The 12,985-nt window shown below is 39.7% G+C and overlaps 1 protein-coding gene across 4 annotated transcripts in view; it reads right to left on the bottom strand.

Annotated features, from left to right (window-relative positions):
• TRAPPC9 (trafficking protein particle complex subunit 9) overlaps positions 1–12,985 on the bottom strand; it is a 474,287-nt gene that overhangs the window by 196,675 nt on the left and 264,627 nt on the right. The window contains exon 23 of one of the 4 annotated variants that reach the window (XR_007376065.1): positions 3,311–11,012. The exons of the other annotated variants lie outside the window; for them this stretch is intronic. The gene's annotated coding sequence lies outside the window, so the exon portion shown is untranslated. Of the gene's footprint in view, positions 1–3,310; positions 11,013–12,985 lie in introns of those variants that run through there. 4 annotated transcript variants of the gene reach the window in all.

Genomic DNA, 12,985 nt, shown 5'->3' with positions numbered 1-12,985 from the left:
CATTCCATGCCCACTGACCTCTGGTGCAGACCCCTTCCCTAACCCCCAGCTTCCCCTCCCCTGACGCAGCTCCATGCCGTTCCCTCAGCCCTGTCGCTGTCACACAGAGCAGAGCTCAGCGCTGCCTTCCGCTCCCTGTGAGGAGCTGCAGCCGCCATCGGGCCTCCCCTCAGCTCCTCTGCTCTGGGCTGAGCAAACCAGGGGACCTCAGCTGCTCCTCACACACTTTGCCCTCCAGACCTTTCCCCCATCTTCACAGCATTTCTCTGGTTGCTCTCTAACACAATCATCACAGAATGGTTACGTGAGAAGGGACCTTAAAGGTTATGTGGTTCCAATGCCCCTGCTGTGGGAAGGGTTGAATAGCTTTATGACTTTTGTAGTACGAGAACCTCGGCACACTTGCAAAGCAGCAGTATTTCAAGAGAGGACATCCTGCCTACCAGCACTGCTAAACACATCTTCCTTGCACTGATAGAATTTGGCTTCCTCTTGAAAAAAAATCAGAAATTTAAATACCTTGACGGATCTGGTAAACGCTTTGCACCGCATCCATTAGAACTCACTATTATAATAATAATAAAAAATACTTTAATATTAATTTCTGATACATTATGCTTTCTAGAGTATTATTCTGCAACAGCAACAAGGACTAAGAACTTATGGAAATATACCAAAGGACATTAAATATAGCAGCATTGATCAGGCAAAGTTTTAGCACTGAAGAAAAGGGTCATAAAACTGAAACATGTCAGCATTACTCCATTCTGATGGCCAGACCAGAGCCGTAGAGCAAGCCAGCAAAGGGAAACAGCACTTATGTGCATCTAAATATCTGGAATATTATATGAACAATAGTTACTTGTTTGCTATTTTTCTCTCTAAAGACTCATAAAACTGTATCAGTTGCAGCAAAAAAATCATTGCACAGTTTTGTAAACTTTCCTTAAAAAATGGCTATTTGCATTTAGGAGCAATATCTCAAGATTAATGACCATCCATCACTAAGTCCTCATAATCCACAAAAGAGGGACAGTACAAGCAATGGCCATTCAAACCTTTCACAACACGTGGTCATAGTGAGCCTCCTTCCTAACAGAGACAAAGGATCAGGAGAAGGGGGGGATGGGGTTCTTAATCTTCAAGATGCTTTTTCACTGCTTTTTCATGGGTGATTACAGAAGATGAACAAATCCTTTACTTACAGATCACTGAAAAGCTTCTAAAAGAGAATTATTTTTTGATACTGTAGGGAAAAAAAGCTTTGTAAGATTGCTGAAAGCATAGCTCACCAGGTTTCACCAGCAGTGGAACACACAGGGGAGCAGTGCAGCCTAAAAAAGTAAACATAAGATCTAGGAAAGGACTGACTCACATAGGGGTGAGTTTGGCTGACAACAGAAATATTTTCGGTATAATCAAAAACAAAAGCTTTCTGTGAAAAATTATAGCATTGTATGCTCTGATGATGAGGTGATAAAATGGCAGCTGAAAGGTTCTCAGTTGGTCTGCATCACCCAGGGAAGAGAACTCGTAGACAGTTCCATGAAAACTGAAAGAAATACCAAAAGAAAACACCATGTGCAACATTAATAATGAGCAAGATCGAGAGCAGGAGAGAAAACACTGGTGTGCCACTATGCTGAAATTCGTGGTGTACCCATAACTCAGGCTCTGCAGACAACACCATCTCAAATAGAGCTGAACAGTAAAAACTGGATGACGTAAAAAGATGAAAAATGGCACATCTAACAGGAGAAAAAACATCGGTATTTTTGATATTGCAGCTGGTAAAACAGGCAACAAAAGCATCTGATACATGTAGAATCATGAATTATAAGATAATGATGAAGAGAAACCAATTCTTTCACAGTTCCACGTAACACAACTGGGAGTACAAATTAAGGAACTTAGCAAGGAATGTAAAGCAAATAACAGAAAAAGCATTTCCTACAGCACAACTGCAGGAATCACCACCACAGGATACTACAGGGACTGTGAGCACAGAGGCTAAAAAGGAGGTTAGGCTGATTTGTGTAGGATTACACCATTAACAGCTATTAATAGCTCACTGTAGTTGCAGCTGAGAAAAGTCCTGCTGGTTCCCAGAAGCTGAGCATGTAAATCTAGGATGCTTGTATCCGGGAAAGATGACTTTGCAATGTTCTGCACCCTCCACTCCTTTCTCAACTGCCAGCTGTGGTTAGAAGACAACCTGTGGGCTGGAGAAGTCTGTGCCCTGCATGGCTGCTCCTATCGCTCACCCAGACAGGTGAGCAAACACCTGCAGTAGGTCCCAGCCACACCGAAGGCAGATAAGAGCATCCCAAGAGGAACACAATTCACTGGAAAATGGAAAAGATGCATTACACAAGCTGCCACCCTCCCTCCTGCTCTGCTCTTCTGCAAGGGAGAACCTGACTTTTGATTTATTCTGCAGTTATCGCAGAGTTCCTTCTAGTTTAATACTCCAGAGTAGCACAATCATTTTACTTTCCTATTCAATTTACTGAACTTCAGATATCACAGATAGATCTTTCCACTCCTGGAGAACTCCGGATGGTCACTTCTTCTTTCCCAACAGTGTATTTAAGAGCAGAAATATAGTTTATGATACCAAATTGTCTAATGCCTACAATCTGTTTCTGCGTAGAGGGAACATTTTTCCATGCAGTATTAAAGGAGAAATATTACAAATAGCAAGGACTGGATAAATGGTCTGCTCTCCCATTTTAAAATCTACAGCATTTTACACCAAAGTAATTTTAACTGAAAGGAAAATCTGAGCGGTCATCTATCATGGAGAAGAAATGCTGATAGTAGCCCTAACAGCTGAAGCTTAGGAGAGACCATCACTGTTCCCAGTGAGTCAGAAATACTTGATAAAGTATTGCTATAAAATTCTGGTGCTTTGCACTTCCATTGTGACCACTTCAGAAACCGCATTTACAAAATGTAAAAACGGCGAGATGCATTTGATAACACGGACACATTCATACATCATTAACTTCTATTGAAGCCATTTCCCCCCCTCTCTTCCTTTAACAGTATTTTAATTAGACAGACTTACTTGAAAGTATCATTTTTCACATCTTAGAGCGTTGCTAATGCCCAGTTGGTCTGCAAACAATCTCTTAAAGATGATTTTAGGATTTGTTTTCAATGTGGAAGTTGAGCACAGATGCTGAAACAATTTGTAGGTAACAATTTCAGAAAAATGACAATTAAATGACAGTTACCAGGATACTGCTTGAAATTCAGTTTTTTCTTTTTTTTTTGTGCGTGTCATCAATGTGCCAATTTAGAAGTTAAAAAAAAAAAAAAAGAAGGGAAAATGGAATGATGCATAAATGAGAAGGTAATGTGGTTATGCTCCCTTTGTGTTAAAAGCCTTTAAAACACACAGTTATCATTTATCTATAAGTTTTTTGGCATCTTAATGGAGATGTATCTTCTGAGGGGATCCTAAGAGAAAAGGATGAGAAGTCTGGTATGATAAAGGTGAAAGATATTGCCTACAAGGGCATAAACACAGGGATTCTCAAAAAATCAGTCTATATACAACAATCTGTTCCTAAAATAAAATAGAGCCAGATAATATAAATTATACAGTAGAAATAAGGAAAAGCAGGAAAATCTGAAGCACATGTGAACCTGAATACACTTTCCTCAGTTGGGCAGAAAGGAACCTTACAAGGTTCAATAAAGGTAAGCGTAGACTTCTACACCAAGGGAGGAATAGCCTCACAAGAGTACAGCTTAGAGGCTAACCTGCTGGAAAGAAGCTCTGCAGAACAGGACCTTGGCATCCTGTGGAAAACAGGTTGGCCATAAGCCAGTAGTGTGCCCTTGTGGCCAAGAAGGACAAAGGTATCCTGAGGTGCACTGAAAAGACCATGGCCAGCAGGTCGAGGGAGATGAGGAGGAGCAAGTTTGCAGCTGACACCAAGCTGAGTGGTACAGCTGACACTAGAGGGAAGGGGTGACATCCAGAGGGACCTGAACGGGTTTCAGGTTGGCCTATGCCAACCTCATGAAGTTCAGCAAGGCCAAGTGCGAGGTCCTACACCTGGATCGGGGCAGTCCCAAGCACACGTAAAGGCAGGGTGGAGAATTGGCCTGCAAGCTCCTTTGAGGAGAAGGATTTGGGGTGTCGGTAGATAAAAGACTTAACATGAGCAGAAAAATGTGTGCTTGCAGCCCAGAAAGCCAACCATATCCTGGATTATCCCGGATTCCATCAAGAGAAGTGTGACCAGAAGGTCAAGGGAGATGATTCTGCCCTCTACTCTGCATTCATGAGACCCCACCTGGAGTACTGCATCCAGTTCTGGGGCGCCCAACACAAGAAGGACATGGAGATGTTGGAGCAAGACCAGAGGAGAGCCATGAAGATGATCAGAGGGCTGGAGCGCCTCCCCTACTAGGACAGGTGAGAGAGTTGCGGCTCTTCAGCCTGGAGAAGGCTGCAGGGGAATCTTATAGCGGCCTTCCAGTACCTGAAGGAGGCCTATAGGAGGGACTTTTTATAAGGGCAGGTAGCAATAGGATGAGGAGAAGTGGCTTTAAACTGTAAGAGGATAGATGTAATCAAGATATTAGGACGAAATTCTTGACTGTGATGGTGGTGAGACAACGGCACAGGTTGCCCAGAGAGGCTGAGGATGTACCAGCATACTTATATGGTATAATAAGGTCAATCAACTTACAGCATGGTTAAGAAAAATGTTTTTTTTGAAGTTTATATTTTCCCATACTACAGTAATTCTGCATACAGCTTCCAACCTGAACTATTACTTAGTCACTACTGTTCACTCCACAGAGTCAGACTTTTTTATTTTATCAGCAGTGTTTAATAAGATCAATCACAATGCAAATTTCATTGCAATCACTAGTAACTATGCACTGAAGTGCTAAGCAAGGAGGCACTTTGGAGCTCCTGACAAGAAGCATTCCGAAGAGTTAAGAGGTATCTAGTAGTCTATAATAAGATTGATAACTTCAACAGGTTTTATACTAGTGAAAGACTTTAAACCATAAATCTTAAAGTTTTATGCATACTTCAATAGCAGAAGGTTATAAACTATTACAAGCAGGAATGGTTTTACATGTTCTCAAATGCAAAGCTAGCCCACTATGTTAAGATTGCTCTGAAGGATTACTATCTAATATCCACACCCTGACAAAAAGGAGGAGGTCTCTTTCATATGACTGTCATAACTAGTCAAGTTTAAAAGTATTAAAAGTAAAATAAATAGGCTGTCAAATCACCTCCAGCTGCATTTTTATCATACTGCATCTGCTGAGTTAGGGTTGAATCAGTTCTTAGTTAGGAGGATGAACAAGAGCCCTGAGGTAGGAGAAAATATTGAGTGATTGATTGGAGTTTTTGTTATACAAAAAAAGTTTTTGTGAGTGTCCCCGTGAGTTTGAAAATAAGGAAATGAAAATTCTCCATTTTGATATGCCGTAAAGAGGCGCATTTCACCAGGTGAATCCTATCTCAAGAGACTTACACAGAGCAACTTTAAACATTCATACAGACAGCAGAGGTCACCTACAGGCCACAGCCTCCAGGTTACGTCTATTAATGAAAAAAATCTCCAAAACTGCAAATGCAATTTGAAAAGCACTTTAGTTTCCAGAACAATCAAGCCGTAGTTTGTAGCCATTTTAGAGTCAGTGTTTACATGTCACCTCAGAATTCCACAAACTGCAATTTCAGAGAAGTATGTGATATTCTCAGTGTAGATCACATTCAACATTTTAAGAATAAGCAACTTTCAGACATTTTCTGTATAATAATTCTCAATAATTTTAGATGTCCATTAACAAAATACAGTCAAGACATTCCCTAAATCCAAGAGGCACAAGTTGATGTCATTACCATCTCAATGTGACATCAAAGGTGAAATCCTTGTTAACATTCAACCAAAAATCCACATCTTACCTACTACAATAAAACTAAGATTTCATCTCTGGGAAGATCAAATCATGCTGTGGGATGACACACATATTCCCGTGCATGGAATTATCCAGTGGCACGTGGAGCACTTAGAAATACACCATCCAGCTTTAGAGAAGAAGTCAGAATGGTTTCATTTTAATAAAATAGATCTTGTATTTTACTGATATGAAGAAAGGTGAATGAAGTTCCTCTTCACCACAGTTGCTGCTGGAATTTTCCACTAGTTCAACTATTCAGTAGTTAAGAAGTAATCAGCTCCTAGGGCCCACCTAACCAAGTCATTTTCTTAACTCTGCCAATAAATATGCCAATTACAGCAAAATCTAATAGAACGAGATATGCTCTTATGAAGTACAAAGTAAGAGCACGGTTGATTTCAAAGTGGTCATCGCACTGCTAATATACTGCAAAGGGCTTTCATCATTTTGATTTTGAATACTGAAGAATAAACTGCAGGGAGAAGCTTTCAGGGCAGTTCTACCACCACTCAGCTAAACAGCAAAATCTGGACATGTGGTAAAGTGTTATTTATTCAAAGAAGAAGTAATACGGTAAAAGAAGTGTATACAGAATTTATTAGTTGTCTCCCAAAACCTCAATAGCACAGTCATTAACACGTATGATGCTGTTGTGGAAATGAGAAATTAGACAATAACCACTGCATTTCACTTTGTCTTCACCAACCAAACTGTTCTGTTCTGAAACATAAAACAAAACACCTTGTCACACCTGCTTTGCTTGCTGCCAGACATACTCTGTATTTAAACACGGGGCAATTAAATATTGAAAATAAAAGGTACTGCCACTATCAGAGCTTTATTCTCTTGGCTGAGCTGCTGCTCAAGTAATGTGCAGTGCCTGCAATTTCTTTTTTACAGAAGAAAGCCATATACCCCTCAAGGCTGCCACAGCACAGCTGCTAATTTTGAATACCTCTCTTACAACTGGATCAGTAAACTCCAAGCAGGGATGAATAAATAAGGTAGGTGGTGGATTTTAAAAGGGAAGAGAAACAAAAATAGAAGAATCTTTTTTTAGCACGAAAAGCCTGGGGGAGATCTCACCACTTCTTTTCCCTGCTGAAAAATGCTATTTGCTTTTTAATTAAAGCTTTTTCAGTTTCTTTTTGTGGCCCAATTTTCACTGAGCAGCAGTGTGTCTGTGGAGATGAAAAATGCACAGAGTAATGAATTTTAGATTTGGAAGAAGTCAGCTCTAGAAATAAAAAAGGCTTCCACACGTAGCCAAGATTTGAAGGTGAAGTGATTTAATGGCTGACTCGACTCATTATAATTATCATTATTCATGTCGTGGTGCCACCCAGAGGCTCTGTGTTAGGCACTGTACTAATAATATACTTTCAACAATAAATCTGTGTGCAAAACTGTGCAAGGATTTAAGGGACCAGGCAGACTTGAAGCAAGAAGAATGGATGCATGGGAAGTAGATGGGAAAAGAAACTTCAGTAGATGACTACCAGCATGTCTCTCAGTACAACTTGCCTTTTCAAACAGGAAAATAAACTCTTCTAGGGAAAATAATTTGGCATAGTCCTTGTCGAGTCAAAACAAAAGAGAGCTGTACGACAATGCCTGTGTAATGAAACAGCAAAAAGCGCTTCAAGTCTAAATCTTTAGGCTTCTAAGCTATGTAAGATTATCCCTTGCCAAATGACTAAGCTAGGCTTTCTTGGTAGCAAATTTAGCCATACTCTTTGCTGATAGTTGTCAAAAACCTTTCTCATCCAAGAAAACACGCCCTTTGCAAAACTCTCTATACTAATAATTTAAAATAATTACATATAAATTGTGATTAGACATACCCAAATATACTACATGCATCTGAGCAGTAGGATGGGGCACAGCTCAAAATGTACAGAGGAAGGGGAGGTGTCAGGTTTTTGCTAGCAAGAAATAGCTTTTGATTTCTCAAATTCTCCATGTCACATCCTTCACTACTGCAAATCTCAGCAAAACTTAGCTGCGTTTCAACTAATACGCAACCACGTTTCCTTCCACTGACAGAAATCCATCATTAACTGCAACAACAGAAAAACAGTGACTTGCTGTGATGGCACAGATCTTTCAAGGAGCTTTGGAATGCTTACATGCTTTCAGCAGTTATCCTCAGACTCTTTTAAAAGGATAATTACATCTATGAGGTAACCAAGAACTTTTATAGTAATTAGACACAAATTCAGAAAACAATAATTACACTAAACTAATAAAATAATTCTAATTGTTACACTAGATAGCATGCTATTTCACAGGTACTCACAGCTGAAGGTGAGCAAAGCCAAATATTCTACATTTGCCATGAAAACTTAAACAGAAAAAGTGATATTAACGTATATTTTCATTTGCTTTGAATTTTTCACTACTAATCATCCACAAGGTTTTTTCAGTCTGTATTTGTGGAATCAGAAATCTGTCAAGAATGAACATTTTCCAGGAGAATGTTGAATCAGGCCATACTCTGTTTACTAAAGACACAAGTCTATATATTCTCAGAGCTACTTGTTAAACAAAACATAACTTCAGTCCTAAATTCCCAGTCAGTCCTGTAAAGATACAAGGTCAATTATTTCATCCCTGTAAATTAAAGGCTGGAAACAGCATACCAAGTAACTAAAAGCCTAACAACAGACAGGCTGTTTTCATTACACTTCATATCAATAACAGTTGTCAAAATGAAAAGAACTGAATTCAAGCTTCATTGGCTTCTTACAAGCCATTAGCAAATGCTTAAGTCTCTGTTTTGATAGGCAAGGAAAGCCTTTATAGTCTAATAAATGTAAAAATAAAAGATCTAATTTATTCACTCATCAAAAATGGAGGACACAGCTTGACAAGTTTATATGCCTGAAGACACACCCACCAATTAAAATGGTGAGGATGGATGATCACATAAATTTCTGGTGTACTGCATATGGCAACCTTGCAAGACTGTCACGAAAATTACAAGATCTTGATCCTGAAGAAGACATCTGCTCCATCTCCTCTTCCCTCAAGGGGCTCTTGTTCCACCTAATCATTCCTGAGACATTTCTGTCTAACTGGGTCTCCAAGGCTTCCATGGCAGAACCACTACAGCCTCCCAAGACAGTCTCTTCCCCAGTTTTGTAAAAAACTTACTACTATTTCAAATATTCTGTAGAAATCCCTTTTACTGAAACTTTACTTCAACATTTGTTTTAACCAGAAACACAAATAATCTTATTCCTTTCCATCTCTTTTATAGCAGACATAAGAGATCTCTCGTTATGTGCTTACTTGTCTTCTCTGATGGCAACCCCAACTCTCTCATTATTCCCTCATATCATGCTGTGTAGATTTCATAACCACGACTGCACTTCAAATTCTCTATAGTAAGTCTATATCCTACTGGAAAGGCATACCAGAGAATTAGCAAAGTACTGCATGTTCTTACTTTTTCAGTTCAGTTAAGTAATTCTGAATTTCAATTCCGCATTCTGATACAGTTGCCATCTCTCCCAGCTTCTTTGCATCTGCAAATTTAATAAGAATGCATTCTAGTCCACCATCTGGGTTGGTAATAAAGACTAATGAGGAAAAGTCTTTGCTGAGTGCCGTTCTCCTGGTCTGACAACAAACCACTCATAAGTATTCTCTGAAAACATTTTTCCATTGACTTACACATTCACCGTACAGAAGAAGGATTTAAACATTTATTCAATCTAAAGTATCATTAGAAGGAAAGTCCAGTACCTTATGAAACACTCCAAAATATGTCACCTACTAATTATTCTCTCCCTGTAAGGCTTGTCACTTTCTCATGAAAAATCAGACTGGTTTGATACTTTTTCTTTCTGCATGTTTCCTGTTCATTAGTCTTTATACCTTCATTTTAGAGCAGCGGTATCTTTTTTTGCTTTTGTTGTTGTTGTTCTTTAATTCTACAGGATTACCATATAACCATTCCAAGACATGAGGAGGATACACCAATATATCAGCACTTGCATTACTATCAGTCTGCTATCAGTCTGATGTGCAGCATGCAATCACTAGAAGTGCCAAACAGCTATTCCACTCAGAAAATCAGCTGTTCTAAAGAGCAGACAAATGGTACACATCATAGGGGAATCAGCTTTTTGCAAGGGTAGACAGTGATAGGACACGGAGCAATGGTTTTAAGCTCAAGGAGGGAAGATGTCGGGGGAAAGTTCTCCACAGAGAGAGTGGTGAGATGCTGGAACAGGCTGCTCAGAGAGGCTGTGGATGCCCTAGGAAGTGTTCAAGACCAGACTGGATGGGGCCCTGGGCACCTGCTCTAGTACCAAATTTGGAGGTTGGTGTCCCTGCCTGTGGCAGAGGGGTTGGAACTTCACTTCAAAGTTTGGGCAGTTGGACTTTAGGTTTACATCTGTCTTTGTGAGTGTATTATGGTTCTGTAAGATGAATCTCTTTTTAAAAGATGGTAATAAATGACTCTGTAGGAACATAGGTATTCTTGTGACTCAATGTTTTCAGTCTGCCAATGCCTGTAGATCAAATCTGCTGAGTGTACAATTAACAGCCTACTTTTCCAGTTATGTACCCTCACAAAAGCCAAGGTTGACATAACTGTCATAAAGAACACAATACACGTATCTGAACAAAGTACAATACAAAAGGATAAAGATTTGCTTTCTAAACAAACAATAACAAGAAAATACAGCAACCTTAACTGAATAGAAATATGCACCAGGATAGCAGGTAGGCATTCTTGAAATGTACCACGCTTCCCCTGCACAGGCATATTCATCCCCAGTTTTGTTGTTTCTTTTTCCCATATTTACACCAGAGTGCTCAACAGCAAAGTAGTAATTTTCTTAACACCCTCTTCCTGCAACTGTCAAATTCCACAACAATTCAGGTACAATGCCAGAAGATCAGAACATTTCAATGTAGTCATGAGAAAACACCAAACACATTGGCTGGAATCTCAAAGGTTAAAACTCCATCATCCAAAGATCTTCTGAGGTCAACCATAATGACACATCTTTAGATACCTTTCTACTCCCAGTAATTTCCTTTACTCAAACCTAAAATTGCAGCAAAGTAAAAGGAACATTAGTTTTACACACTGCAAGACCATCAGAACCCTAACAATAATCTTCCCTTGGATTTACAAGAATGCAAAGAATTTTATCACTCAATATTTGCTCAGGACAACCTGTGGCAGTGATGTGATTCCCATACACGACTGTTAGATCTCACTGGGGTGAGTGACCAGAAAAACTTTACTCATAAGCAGTTGTATTTCACATAAAATGTTTGTGATGAAAGAAAGCAGGTCCAAAGAAAATAAATGATATCCCATCTGTTTATAAGCATACGGTTATTACCCTATCAGAACAAATCTTGTTCAGATCCAAAAAATTATACACTTTAGTACTTCTCCTCCTGCTATAAAAATTAGTTCCAGGGGAAAAACAACTGACACCAAGTTAATTTTATAAGCAGCGTGACATTTATAAAAAAAAACTAATGTTCCTGTTAATTGACTGGCTGAGGGAAAACATGGAGGCGATCCACCTAACTTTGAATTTCATGTCAATGCTTGTAAAGAAAAAGGGCAAAAATCCCCATGTATCAGGCTCAGACCTGCTCACGTGTACCAGCCTTATTAATAAAAAAAGGCTGATTCAACATATTTTTCATACTCATTTGTCCCTTTCTAGTTTGTTTAATACTTGTTATTATTCCAAGCAAATTTCACAAAGTGAGTACAGATATTAAAGTGTAATGTTGTGAAAGTGAAATGTTCTCTACTTCTGAGAAATAGCCATGAATAGGCTGAGAGCTTGTGGGACTGCATCAATAAAGGACATCCGGTGGTTGGGATCTACTCTAGGACTCCTGATAATGGGAACCCTGTAGATGAGGCCTTCTTGCTTCAGCTGAGTAGGCAATTCAAAACAGCCAGCATGGTTTCACAAAGGCACATCATGCCTTACTAATCGAGTGGCCTTCTATGACTGCAGAAAAATGGACTTGATGGATGGACCACTCACTGGATAAGGAATTGGCTGGATGGCCAAGAGAAGGCTCCAGGAAGACCTCAATGCGGCCTTTCAGTACTGAAGGAAACATAAGCAGGAGGGGGACTGACTTCTTACACAGTCTGAAAGTGATAGGAGGAGGAGAAATGGCTTTGAAGTAAAAGAGAGGAGATTTAGGTTAGATGCTAGGAAGAAATGTTTTGCTCAGAGAGTGGCGAGATGCTAGAACAGGCTGCCCAGGGAGGCTGTGGATGCTCCATCCCTGGAGACATTCAAGGCCAGGTTGGATGGGACCCTGGGCAGCCTGACTGGATGAGCAGCAACCCTGCCTATGGGAGGTGGTATTGGAACTAGATGGGCTTTAAGGTCCTCTCCAACCTAAGTCATTCTATGATTCTATGAAAGGATTCTTTAAAAATGAATAGCAAACAGCAGAAGGACTGCAGCAATTCTCCCACTAAGCTAAAGGCTAGAAGAAAAAAAGTCTGGCTACTAAACCAACATTCCTTATGCTGACAGTAATAACAAGAGGAAAAACGAGGGAAAACGCATCCCCTTGTCTTTTCTATTCTCCCCTTGCCTTCATGCCCAAGCAAGGAGAAAGTATCTCTCAGATCCATACTAGAACAGTCGATGTATGTGAGTAATAGTGAGTGATGAACCTGAGAGGGGAAAACTGGCCAGCAAATTTTGTTTATGCACATCTACAGAAGTGCAATAACATATGTGCTGTATTCTTGGCAAGTTAAGAAGTTTTCAATTAAAAAACAAAAAAAAACAAACAGAAAAAAACAAACAAACAAACAAACAAAAAACACTTTCAGAACCATACTTTAAATACAACTTTTAGCTTGGTTCACAGTATTACCAGAGGTTTGCTCATCAGGGTACCCAAGAGTGCTGGATCTCTTCCTGCATGGACCAGCAGGTTTACTGCAGCTAAACATCTGCAATTCTTCCCTAAATCATGCAAATCAGCATTTTGCTCCCATGTGATGGTAAGACACGGGCCA

The sequence above is a fragment of the Lagopus muta genome, chromosome 3 (assembly GCF_023343835.1).
Source record: "Lagopus muta isolate bLagMut1 chromosome 3, bLagMut1 primary, whole genome shotgun sequence".
Classification (NCBI taxonomy): Eukaryota; Metazoa; Chordata; class Aves; order Galliformes; family Phasianidae; genus Lagopus; species Lagopus muta.
The sequence above is the reverse complement of the archived record's forward strand: the minus strand, read 5'-3'. Positions and strand labels throughout refer to the sequence as shown.